Raw genomic sequence first — 23,985 nt, 5'->3', positions numbered from 1 at the left:
TGGGACAAGAGACCCTGCATGGCCAAAGCCTGGATTTGCTCTTACCTACAGCCAAGCCTCCTTTTAGTCCTGTGCAGTAGGATGAACAAAGGGGGGGAGGAGGGACTGTTACAGTTGTGAAATCTCACAAATTTTGACAGTGAGTCTGAGCCAGAGCAGCTGCTAATCACTGAATTTTCCTTTGCCATGAAGGGCACTATAATGTCATTCCACTGGCCAAGACAGCTAGGTTAAAAGGAATCAGAGAAAACAAATAAAATTACCTCCATGACAACTTGGGGCATTTAGGATATGTGTATATGATTGATATAAGCACTATCCTCAAGTGTGTTTTCACTCTAAAATATTTTAAAATCTGGTGTGTAGCCATTGTTCTGGATTATCTACAGAGAACCCAGGGATGACGGTCCACCAGGCTCCCTTTGGTTTCTAAAAGCTTCCAAAGGAGAAATGCCCTATGGGGAGGGAGCATCTATTGCCTTGTGAAAATAGTTTCCTGGGACCTGAACATTTTTAAAGTATTTTGAGGTGAGTCATGTCAGTCAGTTCACAGGAGCACGTAAGGCCTGAGGTTTCAAGATTTCAGGAGTTGGGTATCATCGGCTAAATAGTACTCTCAAAAAACTGATGTCCCTGTGGCACGAGGACCTCCCACACAGTTGTCATATTGAGAATATCTCCTTAGGCCCTAATTTACTCTCTTGTTTTACTATGAACGATTATCTTTCTTTAAGCTCCTTTAAGGAATACAGACCATTACTTTGATTTTTAGTAGTACTAATAAAATAGATAATGATGATAGTTATTACTTTCTGATAACTTACTTTGTGCCAGTCATTGTTTTAAGTGACTAACATAAATTACTTTAGGAAATATTCCCTAGAAGAACTGTGGCTAACAATAATCATTATCTACCATTTCTCAGAGGAGGAAACTGGGTTTATGAGTGAGATGTGACTTGCCCAAGATCACACATGGACAGGGAGCAGGGAATAAATACCCAAGTGAGGTCAACAAGGAATTTGGTAAATTTACAATGAATTCTGTCTCATCACAAAATGAAATACTGAAACCCACCTATATCATTTTGTAAATCAATTGAGGTATAATTTATATACCATAAGTTGCATACATTTTTCATACACTTTAATGAGTTTTAGATATTTATACAGCTGTGTAATCACCACCACAATCTAAATTTAGACCTTTCCATCATCCTAAAAGGTTCCCTGTTTCCCTGCCCCCAGGCAACCACTGATCTGTTTTCTGTCCCTCTAGATTAGATTTGTCTTTCCTAGAATTTCATATAAGTAGAATCATAGAGTTGTAGTCTTATCCTGTGTCTGACTTCTTTTGCTTCTTCTTATTGAGATTTATCAATACTGTTATGTGTTTAGTAGTTTATTTTATTGCTATGTGCTCCTCTTTTGTGTGGTTATGTATTTTATTCATTTGAGGAGGTCAGCATATCCTAATAACAAAATCAGACATAGATGTTACATGAAAATGAAACTAAAGGCCAAAATCCCTTGTGAATATATATAACAATCCTCAGAAATATTAGCAAATGAAATCCAGAAATATTTAAAAGGTTAATTCATGATGACCAAGTGGGATTCATCTGGAGAATTCAAGGCCAATTTTACCTAGAGAGGTGGGATAGGGAGTGTGGGTGGGTGGGAGATGCAACAGGGAAGAGATATGGGAACATATGTATATGTATAACTGATTCACTTTGTTGTAAAGCAGAAACTCACACACCATTGTAAAGCAATTATACTCCAATAAAGATGTTAAAAAAAAAAGAAAATCAATTACTGTAATTCACCAAAAGCATATGATTATCTCAATAGATGAAAAGGCAATTCAATATTCATTCATGATAAAAACTCTCAGCAAACTAGGAATATGCAAACTTAACCCAATCTTATAAAAATCTACAGCTAATATCATAATACCATAATATTAGTAAAAAGGCAAGAAACTCTTACTCATCATTGTGCTGGAAGCTCTGGCTAGTAATAATAAGGTTAGAAAGAAGGGAAGGAAGGGAGGGAGGGAGGGAGGGAGGGAGGGAGGGGGAGAGAGAGAGAGAGAGAGAGAGAGAGGGAGAGAGAGAGAGAGAGAGAGAGAAGGAAGGAAGGAAGGAAGGAAGGAAAGAAAGAAAGAAAGAAAGAAAGAAAGAAAGAAAGAAAGAAAGAAAGAAAGAAAGAAAGAAAGAAAGAAAGAAAGAAAGAAAGAGAAAGAAAGAAAGAAAGTTCATACAGATTAGAAAGAAATAAAGCTCTCTTTATTTGCAAACAGCATGATTGTATATAGAGAAAATCTAAGCAAATCCCTACAAAACAGCTTCTAGAACTAATGAGTTTGTTTATGAAGGTAGGATGATATAAAGTACACATGCAAAAGTTCATATAGAACAGCAATAGACAATAGGAATTTGAAGTTTTTAAAAAGTACAATATACAATTGCATCAAAAAAGTTACTTTATAGATTTAAAAAAATTTGTGCATGGAAAAAAATACGTGTTCATGGATTGGAAGACTCAATATTATTAAAATGTCAATTTACCTAAATTTATATAAATTTCAGTATAATTCTAAACAAAATACCAGATTTTGTTTTGTAGATATTGACAAGTGAATTCTAAAATTTATATGGAATGTCAAAAGACAGCCAAAACAAAGTTGAGGGCTTATATCATTCATTTCAAGAATTCTGTTAAGCTACAGTAATCAATGTGATTTGTGAAAGGATAGACACATAGTGCAACCAAATACACTAAAGAGCCCAGAAATAGGCCCAAATGAATATTGTGAACTGATTTTTGGTAATGATGCAAAAGCATTTTAATAGAGAAAGGATACTCTTTTTAACAAATGGTGCTGGAACAACTGGACATAGATACCCTCCCCACTAAAAAAAAAAACACCCTAACCTTGACATGTACTTCACCTGTTACACAAAAATTAAATCAAAATTGGTCACGGAAACATTATTCCAAGTGAAAGAGCACAAAGAGCCAAATATTATATAATTCAATTTACATGAACTGTCTAGAATAGGCAAATCCATAGAGACAGAAAGTAGGCTAGTGGTTGCCAGGGGCTGTGGGTGGGGTGTGACAGCTGACAGGTACTGAGTTTCTTTTCAAGGAGATAAAAATGTTCTGGAATTATACAGTAGTGAAAGTCCACAATTTTGTGAATATAATAAAACTACTGGACTGTATACTTTAAAGGGGTGAATTTTATGGTATATTAATTATAACTCAATTAAAAAATCCCTAGTACTTAAAAGTGGTTCTCAAGTACTTCTAAGGAGAAAAAAATTAAGAAATAATCTAGAGATAGGAAACTTTTAGTAAACTTTGTGAGATTAACATGACAGAATATTTTTTAGATGTTAAAATTATGTTTAAAAAGAGCTTTTGTACACACCAAAGGCCTAGTACATGAAAGAAGTGATTGATAATATGGACTTCATTAAAATTAAAAACTTCTTCTCTGTGTAAGACACTGTCAAGGGAATGAGAAGACAAACCACAGACTGGGAGAAAATATTTTCAATAGACATATCGGATAAAAGTTTGTTATCCAAAATCTGCAAAGAACCTAACAATAAGAAAACAAACAACCCAATGTAAAAATGGGCCAAAGATCTTAACAGATCACTCACCAAAGATAGGCAGATGTCCAGTAAGCATATGAAAAGATGCTCCACATTGTATGTTATTAGGGAAATATAAATTAAAGCAACAATGAGATACCACTACACAACTATTAGAATGAACAAAACTCAGAACATTGACAACACCAAATTCTGGTGAAGATGTGGAGCAATAGGAACCTCATTCATTGCTGGTGGGAGTGCAAAATTGTTCAGCTACTTTGGAAGACCGTTTGCAGTTTCTAACAAAACTAAACATACTCTTACCACACAATCTGGCAATTTCACTCCTTGATATTTACTCAAAGAAGTTGAAAATTTATGTCCACACAAAAACCTGCACACGGATGCTTATGGCAGTTTTATTCATAATTGCCAAAACTTGGAAGCAACCAAGATATCCTTCAGTAGGCAAATGGATAAACTGTTGTATATGCAGACAATGGAATATTTATTATTCAGTGCTACAAAGAAATGAGCTATCAAGTCATGAAAAGACATGGAGGAACCTTGAATGCATATAGCTATGTGAAAGAAAAACCCATTTGAAAGGGCTGCATAAGTGTATAATTCCAACTATATTACATTCTGGAAAAGGCAAAACTTTGGAGACAGTAAAAAGACCAGTGGATAGGGAGAGGTGAGGGATGAATAAGCAGAGCACAGAGGAATTTTAGGGCAGTGAAGCTATTCTGTTTGACACTACAATAGTAGATACATGTCGTTATACATTTATCAAAACCCATAAAATGTACAACATCAAGAGTGAACTCTGATGTAAGCTATGAACTTTTGGGTAATAATGATATGTCAATATAGGTCCATGGTTTGTAACAAAGGTATACTCTGGTGCAGGATGTTGATAGTGGGGAAGGCTAGTCATGTATGGAGATAGAGAATATATGGAAACTCTATACCTTCTGCTCAATTTTTTTGTCAACCTTAAACTGCTCTAAAAAATAAAGTCTCTCTCTTTATAAGAAGTTTTTGCCTATATAGGAGAATGCTTTTGATATACTGACAATTGAAAATTCATTTAATGGTATATATTTTTTTCTATATAAACATGATTATAAGAAGAAATTGGGATAAATTATGTCCAAATATTAAATATGCACGTCTATATGACAAATGGTTGTTTAAAAAAATTTTATGCGTATTTTCCCCACTTTTTTGCAATGTACAAGTATTTTTCTCATCAAAGTTCTCCTGTAACTATTCCATCAAAGGCTATTTAGGTCTACTGTAGGTATCCACTGAATCTTAGGAGGGTGACAGTGTAAAAAAGAATTAATACAGCAAGCTTGAGACGGTCATATTCAGAAATACTTTCTTGCAAAATTGATCCTTTGCTGGCACCTGGAAACAGATTTTGAGTGTTCCCACCATTTCCCAAATTGATAAGGTTGCCTAAACTATTTGTGAAAACAAAGGTTTATGTTCAACACATGCTTTCCTTCTAAGAGTCTGGAATTTTGGTACATGTTAGGCAGAGGGTGCCTAGGTGACCAGTGCTCAGTAAAAATCCTGTACACTTTCTTCGTTGGTTTGGGCTAATATAACAAATTTAGACTGGGTGGCTTAAACAACAAACATTTATTTCTCACAACAGGTTGGAAAGTCCAAGATCAAGGTGCCAGCAGATCCTGTGTCTGGTGTGCTCTTGCCTTTTGGTTTGGGAAGAAGGCCATCTTCCCATTGTATCCTCACATGGTGTAGAGAAGAGAGAGGAAGCAAACTCTCTCATGTCTCTTTTATAAGGGCTCTAATCCCAGCATGAGGGCTTCACCCTCACGACCTAATTACCTCCCAATGGCCCCATCTCCAAATACCATCATATTGGGGATTAATATTTCAACATACAAATTCTGGGGGAATACAAACATTCAGTCCATAGCTCTAATGAGCCACCCTGGTTGGCAACACATTGCACATATTGTCACCCATCTTTACAGGAGGAATTAAACCTCCTGCAACTTCACTTGGAGAGAACTCTTGGAAGCTGTGCCTGGATTCCTCCAGACTCCCCCACCTGCCCATATGCCTTATCCCTCTTCTGACTTTCCTTTGCTGACTTTCCTTTGTATCCTTTATTGTAATAAACAGTAACCATGAGTATAATAACTTTTATAACCTGTGAGTAGGTCTAGTGAATCATTGCATCTGAGAACAGTGTTAGGGACCCAGAAATTCCACTTAGTTATATACTGAAAATAATTGAAAGCAGTGAGTGAGATACTTTTACAGATGTTCATAGCAGCATAATTTACAATAGGCAAAATGTGGAAGCAACCCAAATGTCCATCAACAGAAGAATGAACAAACAAAATGTGGTATATAAAATATAATGAACTATTTTCCACCCTTATAAAGGAATGAAGTTCTGATACATGCTACAACATAGATGTACCTGAAAACACTTGCAAAGCTAGATGCAAACAGTCACATATTGCATGATTCCACTTTTATGAAATATCTACAATGGGAAAATTAGAGAGACAGAACATAGACTAGAGGTTACCAGGAACTGGAGGGAGAGAAAGGATGAGGAGTTACTGCTTAATGGGTGCAGAGTTTTTCAGTATAATGAAAAAGTTTTAAAAAGAGATAGTGGTGAGGGTCGTACAACATTGTGAATGTAGTTAATGCCACTGAATTGTACACTTAAAAATGGTTTAAATGGCAACTTTTATGTTATGTATATTTTACCACAGTTTGTAAAAAAATATAAATACAAAACAATGTAGAGTCAAATTCACAACTGTGCACAGCAAAGCCTCAAACCTCTTAAGGAGCACTTGCCTACAAGATTGTATTCTTTCAGATACTGCTGGTTGAAAGATAAATTGGTAAAACCTTTCAGTAGGGCTAAAAAAGAAGAACAAAAACAAAATAAAAAGTACAGCCTAAGTGTTGCCTTTGGTTTTTGTTCTTTCCTCCAGGTGGGAGGAAACATTCCCAAAGGTGAGCTCAAATTGTTAAAAGTTTGTGTTGCTCTGTCCTATGTGGACAAATAATGCCACCTGCCATATTAGTAAACAAAGGATGTTGCAGCCATCAAGACATCAGCTGCTGTAGCTGCCCCCAGTGGTGCAATGATGAAGCTCCTATATATCCTGGTTCCTCCCTTACTTGTTTGGAATAGTCCTCAGAGCTATATGAGAGGCTATCTCCTGGGCTTATAAACTCCTCAGTGTGTCTGCCAAATAAAACATAATTCTCCACTTTTAGGTTGTGCATTTTTTAAGTCAACACCTATAAACAATTAAATCAAGTTTCAGGGCTTTAGATAAACCAGAAGAAAAAAAAAAAAAAGAGGAAAAAAACCCACTTCAGATGCTGCTTCAGCATCACTCCACCCACCCACCAGTTCTGGACATTACCTGTCAGCTGTAAGGTTAACCCTGTAAATGCTAAACTTGCTGCTGGAGATTTGAGTAAATTTACAAAGAGAGGAAAAATAATTTTTAAAATGACTATGTTTATGCTATGATAGAAAATGTATGTAAAATATTCTATGTTTAAGTTCATAATTTGAGAAATAATTTTCTGATTAGGAAAGCCAAAAAAAGCAAAACCCTAAGATGGTATATAACTTTCTTTTTGCTGCTAGTGGGTGGATTGAAATGTAAAGTCTTTGAGTATAAAAAAAAGATAAGTTTCTATAAGTGATGACATTTACTTTATGTTTAATTTTTTGACTAGAGTTTTATTTATTTTTATTTCATTTTTATAATTTTATTTTTTATTGGCATATAGTATATTAGAATGCTGTGTCAGTTTCTGCTGTACAACAAAGTGAATCAGCTGTATGTATACATATATCCCCTCCCTCTTGGATTTTCTTCCCATTCCCACCCATCCCACCCATCTAGGTCATCACAGAGCACGTAGTTGAGCTTCCTGTGCTTTATAGTAGGTTCCCACTAGCTATATAGTTTACACATGGTAGTATATATATATCAATCCTAATCTCACAATTTGCCCCACCCTCCCCTTCCCCCACTGTGTCCACAGTTCCATTCTCTACATCTGCTTCTCTATTCCTGCCCTGGAAATAGGTTCTTCGGTACCATTTTTCTAGATTCCACATATATGTGGAACACTATATTTGTTGTTTCTTTCTGACATATTTCACTCTGCATGACAGACTCTAGGTCCATCCACATCTCCACAAATGACCCACTTTTGTTCCTTTTTGTGGCTGAGTAATATTCCATTGTATATATGTACCACATTTCTTTACAGTTTTGTCTGTCGATGGACATTTAAGTTGTTTCCATGACCTGGCTATTGTAAATAGTGCTGAAATGAATACTGGGGTACATGTATCTTTTTTTTTTTTTTTTTTTTTTTTTTTTGCGGTATGCGGGCCTCTCACTGTTGTGGCCTCTCCCGTTGCGGGGCACAGGCTCCGGGTGCACAGGCCTAGCGGCCATGGCTCATGGGCTTAGTTGCTCCGCGGCATGTGGGATCTTCCCGGACCAGGGCACGAACCCGTGTCTCCTGCATCGGCAGGCGGATTCTCAACCACTGCGCCACCAGGGAAGCCCCATGTATCTTTTTGAATTATGGTTTTCTCAGGGTACATGCCCAGTAGTGGGATTGCTGGGTTGTATGGTAGTTCTATTTTTAGTTTTTTAAGGAACCTTCATACTGTTCTCCATAGTGGCTGTATCAATTTACATTCCCAACAACAATGTAAGAGGGTTCCCTTTTCTCCACACCCTCTCCAGCCTTTATTGTTTGTAGATTTTTTTTTTTTTTTTTTTTTTTTTGCGGTACGCGGGCCTCTCACTGCTGTGGCCTCTCCCGCTGTGGAGCACGGGCTCCGGACGCGCAGGCGCAGCGGCCGCGGCTCACGGGCCCAGCCGCTCCGCGGCACGTGGGATCTTCCCGGACTGGGTCACGAACCCGCGTCCCCTGCATCGGCAGGCGGACTCTCAACCACTGCGCCACCAGGGAAGCCCTGTTTGTAGATTTTTTGATGATGGCCATTCTGACCCGTGTGAGGTGATACCTCATTGTAATTTTGATTTGCATTTCTCTAATAATTAGTGATGTTGAGCATATTTTCATGTGCCTCTTGCCCATCTGTATGTCTTCTTTGGAGAAATGCCCAATTTTTGAATGGGTTGTTTGTTTTTTTGAAATTGAGCTGCTGTTTATGTATTTTGGAGATTAATCCATTGAGGCTTGCTTCATTTGCAAATATTTTCTCTCATTCTCAGGGCTGTCTTTTCGTTTTGTTTATGGTTTCCTTTGCTGTGCAAAAGATTTTAAGTTTAATTATCTCCCATTTGTTTATTTTTGTTTTTATTTTCATTACTCTAGGAGGTGGGTCAAAAAAGAGCTTGCTGAAATTTATGTTGGAGAGTGTTCTGCCTATGTTTTCCTCTAAGAGTTTTGTAGTGTCTGGCCTTACCTTTAGGTCTTTCATCCATTTTGAGTTTATTTTTATGTATGGTGTTAGTTAGCGTTCTAATGTCATTCTTTTACATGTAGCTGTCCAGTTTTCCCAGCACCACTTATTGAAGAGGCTGTCTTTTCTCCATTGTATATCCTCGCCTTCTTTGTCATAGATTAGGTGACCATAGGTGCATGGGTTAATCTCTGAGCTTTCTATCCTGTACCATTGATCTGTGTTTCTGTTTCTGTGCCAGTACCAAACTGTCTTGATTACTGTAGCTTTGTAGTATAGTTTGAAGTTGGGGAGCCTGATTCCTACAGCTCCATTTTTCTTTCTTAAGATTGCTTTGGCTATTTGGGGTCTTTTGTGTTTCCATACAAATTGTAAATATTTTTGTTCTAATTCTGTGAAGAATGCCATTGGTAATTTGACAGGGATTGCATTGAATCTGTAGATTGCTTTGGGTAGTATAGTCATTTTCACAATATTGATTCTCCCACTCCAAGGACATGGTATGTTTCTCCATCTGTTCGTGTCATCTTTGATTTCTTTCATCCGTGTTTTATAGTTTTCTGAGTGCAGATATTTTTCCTCCTTAGGTAGGTTTATTCCTAGATATTTTATTCTTTTTGTTGTGATGGTAAATGGGATTGTTTCCTTAATTTCCCTTTGTGATGTTTCATTGTTAGTGTATACAAATGCAACTGATTTCTGTGCATTAATTTTGCATCCTACAACTTTACCAAATTCATTGACTAGCTCTAGTAATTTTCTGGTGGCATCTTTAGGATTTTCTGTGTATAGTATCATGTCATCTGCAAACAGTGACAGTTTTACTTCTTTTCTGATTTAGATTCATTTATTTTTTTTTCCTCTCTGATTGCTGTGGCTAGGACTTCCAAAACTGTTGAATAAGGGTGGCGAGAGTGGACATCCTTGTATTGTTCCTGATCTTAGTGGAAATGCTTTCAGTTTTTCACCATTGAGAATGATGTTTGCTGTGGATTTGTTGTACATGGCCTTTATTATGTTGAGATAGGTTCCTTCTATGACCATTTTTTGGAGAGTTTTTGTTGTGAATGGAAGTTGAATTTTGTCGAAAGCTTTTTCTGCATCTATTGAGATGATCATACGGTTTTTATTATTTAATTTGTTAATACGGTGTATCACATTGATTGATTTGTATATATTGAAGAACCCCTGCATCCCTGGGTTAAATCCCACTTGGTCATGGTGTATAATCGTTTTAATGTGTTGTTGGATTCCCTTTGCTAGTATTTGTTGAGGATTTTTGCGTCTATGTTCATCAGTGATATTGGTCTGTAATTTTCTTTTTTGTGATATCTTTGTCTGGCTTTGGTATGTGGGTGAAGGTGGACTCATGGAACGTATTTGGGAGTTTCTCCTTCTGCAATGTTTTGGAAGAGTTTGTGAAGGATAGGTGTTAGCTCTTCACTAAATGTTTCATAGAATTCATCTGTGAAGCTATCTGGTCCTGGACTTCTGTTTGTTGGAAGATTGTTTTTTTGAATCAGATTTCTGCCTTAAGTAACCCACTCCCTAGTCTTTTTTAAAATTATTAACTTTATCAATTTTATTTATTCATTTTGGTTGTGCCAGGTCTTAGGAGCGGCTCACTGGCTCCTTAGTTGCAACAATTGTGCTCCTTAGTTGTGGCATGTGTTTGCCTTAGTTGTGGCTGGAGGGCCCTTTAGTTGCAGCCTGTGGGTTCCTTAGTTGTGGCATGAGAACTCTTTAGTTGCGGCATGCGTGATCTAGTTCCCTGACCAGGGATTGCTAGGACCCAAGTGAGTGGGGGAAATGCTAGGCACGTCCCCCACAATCCTATGATCCCCAAGGGTTCATCCCCATTCGCCTCTACTCTTCCTCCCCTGCCCTCTCCCACACCCCCAGGACCCACAGGGCCAGAGGGGTCCTCAGAGGGCAGAGGACCAGGACCAGGACCCCAGCATGATCCCCGGGACTGAATGGGTGAGGGAAACACTAGCCACATTTCCCTCCGATCCTCCGAACCTCTGAGGGTCTCTCCCCCTTCCCGTTGATCCCCTCACAGTTAGTGGGCCTCTCCAGGTGTGGGAACCCCTCCCCTCCCCCCAACCACCCCTCAGGGGCCCCAGCCCCATCCCGCCTCCACTTTTCCTCCCCCCTCACTTCCCCCCACATCCTACCTGGTCCCTCAGGGGTTCCTGCCATCCTCTTGGGTGTTGAGGTCCCCCAACGACATCTGGTGGATGCCCTAGTTGTGAGGAGATGCAAACTCCTCGTCCTCCTACTCATCTTGACTCTGCCCATGACATTTGCCTCAATTTTTACCTGTTAGAGCCTTTGAAAAAAGTGAAACAATATGAAATAATAGGTAATATCTAAGTAGACACTTTGCGAATTTTAAAAAGCAATTTTAGTTATTAATGAGTTCTTGTAAAATCAGACCTGTGATAGAGGCTGATAATTTTCTGGCTTCTGTGCATATTTTTGAATAGGTCAACTTGGACTCTAAGAATAACAAGATTAACAGGATTTAGGAAAGCCTGGCTTGTCACTTGGACTTAGAACACTGTTGCTGGTTGCGCAGGGCCAAAGCCGCTGTTTTTTTCCTGGAATACTGCGTCACTGATTTTAATTGCCTGAACATGACTCTAAGCTGAAACCTGATACTATCTGCTGTGGGCTATTTCAGCCACAGCACAAAGTCTGGTAGACTAAAGCAGACAAAACTCAGACCGTGTTATCACTGTAGCTTCAGGACACGCCTGTGTGGGGCCACAGACTCTGAAAACATCATGGACGCTGGCTGGGCTGCCTGGGTCACACACAAATGTCCACATGACAGAGCTTGTTCTCTAATGGACCATCTGAAATCAGGCTATATTACCAACACACAAAATAATTGCATTCCTAACCTGTGATTTTTGCCTCAAACTACAAGTCTGGGGAAGACTGAATTCTCTGCCCACTCCTGGCTGAGTGGACTCTTGACCCCCTCTCAGGGGTGGCTCACTACTGTTGATAATTATATTTGCCTTTCTGGTTTAGTTGCAGTTTGCAACAAGAGACTGATAAACTGACCCAACTTTCCTTGTCCTTCTCCTAGTATACATACTTTAGTAAAGCAAGTTGATCATCAAGTGCAGCTACCCCCAAAAGGGATTAATTTTTTCTAGGTGCAGGTCATGAAAACTCACTTTTAAATTTTTTAAAATTCAAGATTTTCTCTTTACTCATTCCTGAACATAACATGTCTTTCTAGTTAAGCTGTATAAAAATGTTTTTCTATGAAAATACTTTTATTCCTCTTGCATACAGCTCTTCCTGATGAAATGTCTGGATAAGAGCAGAGAATGATTTAAAAAATGTAAAGTTATAATGATTAAAAATGACACACTGATTTTGCAACAGTGGTAGAGAAAACAAAACCCCAGTAGTATCTGGAAGGCATGGAGGGATTGGAGGGCTCAGGGAGTGGCGCATTAATGGTCTTTGGTTTTCAAAACCATTCCAGGAAACCTTCCTCTCTTCCAGAAGGAAAACTCCTCCTGTGTACTTTCCAAGCTGCTGAGAAAGTTCTGAATTCAGACCAACTACTGAGACTTGGTCACTCACAGCAGTGCTGGCAATGGGACAGTGTGGGTGGCCTCAGCTCCTCACTTTTCATGCAAAACTGGAAACGACTGTCTCCTTGCACTCCCTCTAAAACCAAGGACTCAGACTAAAATTTTCCAGCTGAACTAGAAATCCCATGGCTGGGCACCAAGTCAGACTTATGTTAACCTGTGGGACTTACTGTGTGTTCTGCTTGGGGTGCAGTAATAGCTGAACTGTGCCCTTAGGGATTGTACTCTTTTTATATGTCCCCAATGGTTTTGACAGTGTCTCAGCTGGAAGGCATTCAGGTCAACTTCAGTTTATTGGCCAGGGTTATTCTGTGCTTGATTTGATGCCTTAGGCCAGATAAAAATATTCATACAGAAACTTGAGGAGGAAGCCACCTGTATTTTTAAGATAGAGCTTTATAATTAATGGGATTTGGTTTTTTTTTTAATTTTTATTTTATATTGGAATATAGTTGATTAACAATGATATGTTGGTTTCAGGTGTGTAGTAAAGTGATTGAGTTTTATATATATATATATACATATATATATATGTGTATATATATATATATATATATATATACATACAAGTATCTGTTCTTTTTCAAATTTTTTTCCCATTTAGGTTATTACAGAGTATTGAGCAGAGTTCCCTGTGCTATACAGTAGGTCCTTGTTAGTTATCTATTTTAAATATAGTAGTGTGTACATATCAATCCCAAACTCCCAATCTATCCCTCCCCCTCCCACCCTTTCCCCTTGGTAACCATAAGTTTGTTCTCTAAGTCTGTAAGTGTTTCTGTTTGGTAAATAAGTTCATTTGTATCATTTTTTAAGGTTTCACCTATAAGTGATGTCATATGATATTTGTCCATCTTCATCTGATTTACTTCACTTAGTATAATCTCCAGGTCCATCCATGTTGCTGCAAATGGCATTATTTCATTCTTTTTAATGGCTGAGTAATATTCTGAGTGGGAGATAGATAGGCCCCAGGCTAAACAGCTGGAGTTGTCCCCTGTGGACACATACTCCAAGATGAAGTGGAGGAGGAGCTAAGACCACATATCCCTCATTCCACATATTCCTCATTCTTGAAGTCAAGGAGACTTTCCTGACTATACATGCACAGAAAGGCCCCTTGAAGGTCGAAAAGCGAGGGTGCGCCATCCCATACTAGGTGATGTAAACCTACCCATAGGCCTCTTCACTAGAATCCATCTCGGCTAAGAGATATGCGTGCACACATGGGAGGACCCTGAGATATATCAAATATGGACTCAGAACCAGGCAAAGCAAGATGATTGGCCAAAGGAAACCTGGAAGAAATGCCCATATAAGTGATTTAAACTGTCACGAGGGCAGAACTTTCTCTCTGAGCCCACCCATGTGTCTATCCACACTTATTCTTTTTCCTACTAATAAACACTTTACTTGTTTCACTACTTCTGTCTCTATGTGGAAATTCATTTAGACACAGCTGATGGACCAGGGCCTTGTCACTGGCCACTGGTCCCTGGTGGTCTAGTGGCTAGGATTCAGCATTCTCACTGCCATGGCCAGACTTCAATATCTGACTGGGAACCGAAATCCTGCTTCAAGCCTCTGCAGGCTAAGGCCACCAGAGATTAATTCCATTGTGCACATGTACCACATGTTCTTTATCCTCTCATCTATCAGTGGAAATTTAGGTTACTTCCATGTTCTGACTATTGTAAACAGCACTGCAATGACTATTGGGGTGCATGTATCCTTTCAGATCATGTTTTTCTCCTGATATAGGCCCAGGAGTAAGATTGCTGGATCATATATGGTAGTTCTATATTTAGTTTTTTAAGGAACCTCCATACTGTTCTCCATAGTGGCTGTACTAATTTACATTCCCACCAACAGTGTAGGTGGACACCCTCTCCAGCATTTATTTTTTGTAGACTTTCTTATCATGGCCATTCTGACTGGTGGAGGTGATATCTCATTGTAGTTTTGATTTGCATTTCTATAATACTTAGTGATGTTGAGCATCTTTTCATGTGACTCCTGGCCATTTGTAAGTCTTCTGTGGAGAAATGTGTATTTAGGTCTTCCGCCCATTTTTTGATTGGTTTTTTTGGGTTTTTTTTTTTTTTTTGCCATATGTGCTATTTATAAATGAGCTATTTAGAAATGTTGGAGATTAATCCCTTGTCAATCTCATCAATTGCAAATATTTTCTTCAATTCTTTGTGCTGTCTTTTCATTTTGTTTATGGTTTCCTTTGCTGTCCAAAAGCTTTTGAGTTTAATTAGGTCCCAGTTGTTTATTTTTGTTTTTATTTTTAATGGTATTTGCTTTAACCGCTGACTGAGGAGGGCATAACTCTGATCAATAATGCAGGTTGGGGACTTCCCTGGTGGCGCAGTGGTTGAGAGTCCACCTGCCGATGCAGGGGATGCGGGTTCGTGCCCCGGTCCGGAAAGATCCCACATGTCGCGGAGCGGCTGGGCCTGTGAGCCATGGCCGCTGAGCCTGCGCGTCCGGAGCCTGTGCTCCGCAACCGGAGAGGCCACAACAGTGAGAGGCCCGCATACCGCAAATAATAATAATAATAATGCGGGTTGGTCTTACCCTGCTGCATGAGGTTCTCCTGATAAGTATTTTGTTTAAAGACAGTTTGGCCAAAGGCCAAGGGGATGGACTGTGCTGAAAAGAGTTAATATAGCAGGTCTGAGATATCATCCTTAGAAAGGCTTGTTTGAAAAGCTGGTATCTGAGAACATGGATTTTGCACCAGTTCTTACCAAACATAACTGACAAGGGTGGCTCACTGTACCTATACTGTATAAACAATGTGGTTTCTGCTCAACACCTGCTTTCCTTCTGGGAGTCTGGAATTTTAGTACATGGTAGGAGGAAGGTACCTATGTGACCAGCCGCTAACCTTGGCCACTGAGTCTCTAATGAGCTACGTTGGTTGGCAACACTCTGCTTGTATTGTCACACATCACTGCAGGAGGAATTAAACCTGTCCTGGGCAACTTTACTTGGGGAGAACTCTTGGAAGCTATGCCTGGAGTCCTCCAGAATTTTCACCACATGCCTTTTCCCTTTGCTGATTTTCCTCTGTATCCTTTATTTGTAATAAATAGTAAGTGTGGAATATAGCAACTTCTGGGTCTTGTGAGTCCTTCAAGTGAATCCTCAAGCCTAAAAGGTGATCCGACACAGAGGCTTTTCTCTAAACATATTCTTTTTGGAGAAATATATAGAATTCTGTGATGTTCACAGGTCATTTAAAAAAAATCTTTCAATAATATCTCCCTTTAGTCATCTCATAAATACCAGAAGAGAATATTCCTATCTCCCCCAAATCCAGGTGTCAGCAGGGCCATGCTCCCTTTGACAGCTCTAGGGGAGAATCCTTCCTTGACTTTTCCAGCTTCTGGCTTTTGTGGGCAATCCTTGATATTCCTTGACTAGTAGAGGCATCATTTCAGTCACATGGCCATCTTCTACCTACATGCCTTCATATTGTCTTCCTTCTGTGTGTGTCTGTCACTGTGTCCAAATTTTACCTCCTTATAAGGAACACTAGTCATATTACATTACGGCCCACCTTATTGACCTCATTTTGACTTGCTTACCTCTATAAAGATTCTATTTCCAAATATGGTCACATTCTGAGGTACTGGGGATTAGTACCTTCAACATATCTTTTTTGGGGGACACAATTCAAGTCATAAGAAACTCCTAAATCCATTCTTATTAGACGCTCACAGATAAAATCCTCACTCATTTGACTTTTTCTAATATGGCTGCTGTAATTTCTAGGAACATCCCAGAGACAGTATTTTCTTTTGGAATTAAACATGTTCTAGGTGATTTTCATAGTAAATGTAATTTTATAGTGTGGGCTGGGGGCTTCCCATTTTTTTGTTTTGTTTTGTTTTTTTGGCCATGCCACATGGCACACAGGATTTTAATTCCCCGACCTATGCCCCCTGCAGTGGAAGTGCAGAGTCTTAACCACTGGACTGCCAGAGAAGTCCCTGGGGGCTTCTCCCCATTTGTCCAGCCTGTCTTTTGAGCGATGACCAGAAATATCTCAACTCATTAAAAGCTGCACTTATGATAGGCAACTTCAAATACTGTTTATTATCTTTCAACCATTGGGATTCTGGGTTAAAGTTTGAGAAGTCTGGCTAGAAGAAAAGCACACATGGCCTGGTGAAGGTTATTGGGAACTAGGTCTTTAATGTAGTGTGGGGTGTCTCCCATTCAGGTCATCCTGACTTTACTTTCATTTATAAGAAAATGAGGAGGTATCTCACAAATTATCTTGAACACATAGGTGACATAAAACTGCCTGTATTGAAAGGTAAGTAGGAACTAGTAAACCATTTCCAGGCAAGGATGAAAAGTAGAATGAAAAACAAACATGTACACACTTGGGAGAGTTGTGAGGTAGACAAACAAAATTGTTAAATAATGATAATTCCATCACCCAAAATATAGTCTTGGATCTGTGTGTAACATATGCAGGTGATTGCATTGAGCCCTGACAAAAGATGATGTAACAACTTATCATGAGAGCTTCTATTTAAAAAGATACTAGATATTCAAAAAAAAGAAAGGAAGAAAGAAAGAAAAGAAATATACTGCATAGCATGAAAGAAAGTTTAAATCTAGTTCCCATCTATTTTCTATTCTCACTTCCTGTGCCCTACCACCAACTATCAATCAGTCCCACTGAGCACCATAAATTACTATTTTCTGAATATTCTGTGTCTTCCCTCCTTTGAATCTGGGATACAATTCATTTTTCTACCCTTTAGTTTCCTTTAAAATGAACCATAACACAATATAGAATGGGATAAGTGCTAACAATAGACCTAAGATGTACTTGTGGAATATGGATAAAGACAGCACTCATTAAATCCAGTAGTAAGAGGGAATTCCCCCGTGGTCGAGTGGTTAAAACCACATGCTTCCACTGTAGCAGGCACAGGTTTGATCCCTGGCTGGGGAACTAAGATCCTGCATGCTGTGTGTTGTGGCAATAAATAAATAAATAAATAGATAAATCCAGTAGTAAGAAATCAAGTATATATTCCACAATTTGTACCATAAACCAAGTCTTTGCATTTCTGAGCAGGATCATAGAGGCAGCACCCCAGCTGAAGGAACATTATAAGCAAGAGACATATGGCAGTGGAACTACTGAATATTTACTATATTCCAGGAATTGTCCTAGATACTTGCTACTTGTCATCTTATTTACCAATAATTATTCAAACTAGTTATCATCTACAGATAATGTATGGTAAAGTCAAGGCTCAATAGTTTTCATGCAAGCACAGCTTATACCATAACTGTAGTTTCAACCCAGCCTTTCTACCCTCAAAGTCCATGTTTTTAACCCCTATAATACCAAGCTATTTGCCAAAGTTGGTGCAAACATAAGGTAAATCTTGGCAAATGCTGAGTAGCTGAGTGATTTCGTGTGTGAAGTACTTGAAGACAGTGTGTACACAGAACTGGAAATATATGTTGGTCCAACCAAAGGTGGTAGCAAGTCATGTGCAAGAGAATTGTATGAACTTGAGTTAAAGCGGTAAAATTTGTGTTTGTGTAGGTTACTATCTTAGCAAAGTAAAAATTGATTTTGAGAAAGAACATACTGGTGATTAATTAGGAGGTAACTGCAACAATCCAGGCAGGGGGTAATATCCTTGAGAAGGTATAAATAGTGGAAATACATAAGAAGGAAAAGGAGCAAGAGATTGATATGGGGATAAACCTGAAACCCTGTTGGAAGTAGATGCTCAGGAAGATTCAAGCTAATGTGATGTTTTAAGCCCCATAGTTCTGCCAATAATAAAAATATATAACTCCCGCCACCACAAATCAAACTAAAACAACCACAAAAAAACAAAAAGCAGGTTTTGGAATAGCAGTTCTAAAAGGGGCTTGAAAATCACCATCTAATTCCTCATGCTGGCCCACAGAAGGCGTCATCATGTTAAGGCCACAGGCTGAGCCCAGGACACAACCAGAGGCAGAACTGAGAACAGAGACATGGGTGTGTCTTTTGGATAAAGACATATTGTGCTGTGTTTAATATGGTGGTTGTATTGAGGCCCCAGTTCTGTGCTGTGGCTCACAAAATGAGTGTATATTCCCAGTGTCCATCTTCCAGAGGAGCAGACCATCAGGAAAGGAAGCTGGAGTTCATCACTTGGGTCTACAAGTAGGTCAACATAGCTTTCTCTCTCTAGGACATCTCTCTCTGGGCCTGGATCTCTGGGGTCAGTCTGTTGGTAAGGGAAGATATCTAGCTGTGGTATCCAGTGGCAAATGCTAACATGGTATATGTGCTGCACAGAGCTAAAATATGAAATGCTCAAATGAATTTAGCCTGCAGAACCTGGAGAGCTGCCATGTGCTGAAACTGAATGTCTCTTTTTCCTTATGCTTTCTAGGCATTTTCATCCTGTCATATCCTTCACTTGTTAAAATCATACTTAAATATTTCAGCATTTTACCAGCCTCTTTACAATAAGTGCCCATAGAGGGCACTTCTTTTTTTTTTTGTGTGGTACGCAGGCCTCTCACTGTTGTGGCCTCTCCCGTTGCGGAGCACAGGCTCTGGACGCACAGGCTCAGTGGCCGTGGCTCACGGGCCCAGCCGCTCCGCGGAATGTGGGATCTTCCCAGACCGGGGCACGAACCCTTGTTCCCTGCATTGGCAGGCAGACTCTCAACCACTGCGCCACCAGGGAAGCCCGGCACTTCTCTTGTAGGTTTACTAGGCCATAGGCATGGAGTTTCTCTTTCCATAGTCCAACTCAGATGTTTCAGTTCATTTTATTGCAGGAATTTATAGTTTGATTTCTGGTCCTATCAGTGTTCACTTCCTTCTTTGGAAAAGAGTAGCAGATCTGACCATCTGTATAAGCAAATATGTGACTTACCATAAAATAGCAGATCCTTTAAGAAGTTATACCCCCAGGATACTGACAAGTCCTTGAGAAGAGGCATCTTGGCTCTTCTGCGGTCCTGTAGGCTAAACAAGTGGCTGACACAAAGATGATCCTCCCATAAAGCCTTCTTCATCTGAAAATAGAGTTGGGAGGAAGGGATTGGTGTGGTCCTCAAAATTACAGAGAATGAAGCTGTCTGTTCTGTCTCTCCCAATATATTATTTATTATTTGAGACACAGCTTCATCATCAATGATGAGGCTTCTATATGTACACTTAGCATTTTTACTTCCCAAGATACAGGAGGATACTGCTATTGTTAGAGAGAGACATGTGCTAACTAGCAGATGTGGTTGGACCACCTCAGAAACAGCCAAATCTACAAAGCTTTGCCTTCATAGCATTAATACCATTGAATATAATTTCATTATCTTACTGACTCAAGATCAAGAAACTGCTTGTGAAATGTGCCATGAAATGATCACATGAGAATATATTTGGACATCCAAAATCTAAAAGCCAATAATTCAAGGTTATGTTAATTTATTGTAATCAGAAAGCAGTGCCTAAAACTTAAATCTTTAGAAATTTTTTGAGACTTCTTATGACCTAGAATATGGACTGTCTTTGTAAATGTTCTACATGCATTAAAAGAAAATGTTTAGGTCAAGTGTCTGAAAGTATTTTTTAAATCTTTGATACCCTTGTAGATTTTTAATTTAGTTGTTTTATTAATTTCTGGGAGAGAGATGTTGTATTAATTAGGGCTTTGGGGAGAAAAGGATGTACAGATATTTATTTTAAGGAATTGGGACATGTGATTGTGGAAGCTGGCAAGTCATTTATTGGGCTGGCTGGAAATTCTGTCAGGAGTGTATGTTCACTCTTGAGTCTAAAGGCAGTCTGGATTGAATGAGGCCCACACACATTATGGAAAGTAACCTGCTTTACTCAAAGTCTACCAATTTAAATGTTAATCATATCTAAAAAATACCTTCACAGAAATGTCTAGACTATTGTTTGACCAACCATTTGGGTACCATAGCTTAGTCAAATTGACACATAATATTAACCATCACTGTCCACTTTTTGTCAACTTGGCACTCATACACATCTCTTTAAACTAATACTGAATCTCCAAATAACAAAGTCACACTTCCACTGAACATAATATAACTGTCCTACATACAACCAAAAATGTACTAAACTTTTCCCCAGAAGAGAATGTAAAGTCCTTTTACAAACATATTCACACACATATATGCATACACACATATTCATAATGAAACAAGAAAAAAATACTCATAACAATTATAGACCTAATTTCTGTAACTGGTTAGATGGTCATAGCTGGTATTTATAACTGCCTTATTCCACTACACTTTGTTTATTCCCTTTATTCACAGCAGATACCTCAACCACTTGTGGTTCTACCCAAAGCTTAATTCCTGAAAAGTCTGAGCCATTAGTAGTTCTGACAGAATTAGGTTGTTATGGTTTTCCACTGACTTTAATCTCAGGAGCTAGTAGTACTAATCTATGACCTAAGGGACCTCATATTCTTGACATATATTGATTCAGAGCCTATACAGCCTCCTGGAAAACCTTGTCTCAACCCTGTAAGTTATTGCCACCTAGCTGGTAATAACCATTTTCAAAAGGCTATTCTGTTGTTCTGTAAAGCCAGCTGATTCATGATGGTGGGAAACATGGTAAGAATAGTGAATTTCATGAGCAAGGGCCCTTTGCCACACTTAACTTGAAGTGAAGTGTGTTCTTTGATCAAAAGCAATGCTGTATGGAATACCATGATGTTGGATATGGCATTCTATAAGAATTTTTGCGAGCAGGGAAATCTGTATCTATTAAATATTTCAAAGTAAGTTTCTCTTCCATGATAGAAGCAGTCCAATGTAACCAACTTGCCACTGGATAGTTGGTTGATTACCCAGGAAATGGTGCCATACTGGGGACACAGTGTTGGTCTCTGCTGCTGGCAGATTGAGCACCCAGCAATGGCTGTGGCCAGGTTGGACTTGGTGAGTAGAAGTCTGTGATGATAAGCAACTGTGTAACCTCAATCTCTGTCACCATGGCCATTTGTTCATAAGCCCACTGGGCAATGACAGGAATGACTTGAGTAAGAGACTGACTGTTATCCATAGAAGGGGTCATCTAACCCCTTGATTATCAAAATCCTCCACTGCTGAGGTCACTCTTTGGTGAGCATTCACATGGGACTCTAATATCTTCACATTTTTCTCCAATTCAGAGAAGTCTATCTGTATACCGCTTCTCTAGACCTCCTTGTCACCGATTTCCCAATGGTGTTCCTTCCAAGTCCCTGACTAGATAACACCTAGTTCATGATGGGGAGCTCAGATCTCATGGTAACATGGTGGCTCCTGATTAAGTGTTCAGTCTCTCTACTAAGGTCCAGTAGCAAACAAATAGCTGAATCTCCAAAGGAGAGTAGTTATCCACAGAGGATGGCAGGGCTTTGCTTGAAAATATTAAAAGTCTGTGCTTTAATCCACTTATAGGGGACTTGTCAAAGGCACCAAACAGCATCTCTATCTGCCACTGGCGCTTCAAGCACCACTGAATCTGCTGGATCATATGGCCCAAATGGCAGTGCAGCTTGTACAGCAGACTGGATCTGTTGCAAAGCCTTCTCCTGTTCTGAGCCCCACCCCAAACTAACAGCTTTTTGGAGCACTTAGTAAATGGGCTGGAGTAGCACACACAAATAAGGAACATATTGCCTCAAAAATCCAGTCAATTAGCCATTGTGCCTTGTTTTTGACTGTAGGAAAGGCCAGATGTGACAACTTATCCTTTACCTTAGAAGGGATATCATGACATGCCCAACATTATTGGACTCCGTGAAATTTCACTGAGGTAGAATGTGCCCTGATATCACATTTATTTCCCATACTCTGACAAGCAAATGTCTTACTTAATAAGTCTAGAATAGTTGTTACTTCTTGCTCAATAGGTCCAATAAACACAATGTCATCAATATCAGATGACCAGTGTGATGTCTCAAGGAAGAGAAAGGTGATCAAGATCCCTGTGGACTAAATTATGGGTTGGAGAATTGATATATCCTTGAGGGAGGATCATGAAGGTATATTGTTGGCCTTGTCAGCTGAAAGAAAACTGCTTTGGTGGTCTTTAATAACAGGTATGGAGAAAAAAAAAACATTTGCCAGTTCAGTAGCTGCATACCAGGTACCAGAAGATGTGTTAATTTTCTCAAGCAATGAAACCACATCTGGTACAGCAGCTTTGGAGTAAGCACCTGGTTAAGCTTAGCATAATCCATTGTCATTCTCCAAGATCTGTTTTCTTCACAGGTCAGATAGGTGATCTGAATGGGGATGTGATAAAAACCACAAATCTTGCATTTTCATGTCCTTGATGGCAGCATTAAATCTCAGCAGTCCCTCCAGGAATACACCACTGCTATTGGTTTACCATTTTCCTGGGTAGAGGCAGCTTTCGTGGCTTCTACTTGGTCTTTTCAACCATAATGATCCTCAGTCCACAGGTCTGGGAAACAGTATAGGAATTCTGCCAGTTGTTATTCCAGTGATCCATTCCAGAACTGGGGAAACAACAACAAGATGAGATTGAAGACCCACTGGACCCAAGGTGAGATGGAAATTAGCGATCATCTGACCTCCATAAGCCACTACTTTGATTGTTCAACTAAAGAGACATTGTCACCCTGGAAAAAGGCCATAGGTCCCCTCATGGAGAAAGATGAACAGTATAATGTTTTGGCAATGTAGCAGGGTCCTTCCTTAAGGGGATTCAACCTCCCCTTCATTCATGTAGGTTATATAGTCTGTAAACTGGCTCAGGTCTGGGAATTGATTGAGGGACCATGACTCTGTTTTTTAAATTCAAGTTAGAATTTTGTTCACTTGATCTAGAGCTCTTTTGCATATACAGATCAAGTAAAAACTTTAGTAGATTGCCTACTAGGGCTGCTAAAACAAAATACCACATACTGGGTGGCCTGTAAACAACAGAAATTTATTTCTCAGCTTTTAGGGCTTGAAATCCAAGGTCAGGGTGTCAGCATGTTGGGTTCTGGAGAAGGCTTTCTTGTAGGTAGCAGAGTACAGATTTCTCTCTGTACCCTCACATGGTGGAAGGGTCAAGAGATCTCTTTGTAGACATTTTTATAAAAGCACTAATCCCATTTATACGTGCTCTGCCCTCATGACCTAATCACCTCCCAAAGACCCCACCTCCTAATCCCATCACCTTGGGGTTAGGTTTCCAACATAAGAATTTTGACAGGACACAAATATTCAGACACTAG

At 39.2% G+C, this 23,985-nt stretch overlaps 1 long non-coding RNA gene across 2 annotated transcripts in view; it reads left to right on the top strand.

Annotated features, from left to right (window-relative positions):
* LOC131761263 (uncharacterized) overlaps positions 1–23,985 on the top strand; it is a 106,999-nt gene that overhangs the window by 39,682 nt on the left and 43,332 nt on the right. For both annotated transcript variants that reach the window (XR_010841928.1, XR_010841927.1), the window contains exons 5-6: positions 21,551–21,688; positions 23,196–23,306. This is a non-coding gene — a long non-coding RNA (uncharacterized lncRNA). The remainder of the gene's footprint in view (positions 1–21,550; positions 21,689–23,195; positions 23,307–23,985) is intronic.

Source organism: Kogia breviceps, chromosome 8 (genome assembly GCF_026419965.1).
Source record: "Kogia breviceps isolate mKogBre1 chromosome 8, mKogBre1 haplotype 1, whole genome shotgun sequence".
NCBI classification, from domain to species: domain Eukaryota; kingdom Metazoa; phylum Chordata; class Mammalia; order Artiodactyla; family Physeteridae; genus Kogia; species Kogia breviceps.
This window is presented reverse-complemented; position numbering and strand designations above follow the sequence as displayed.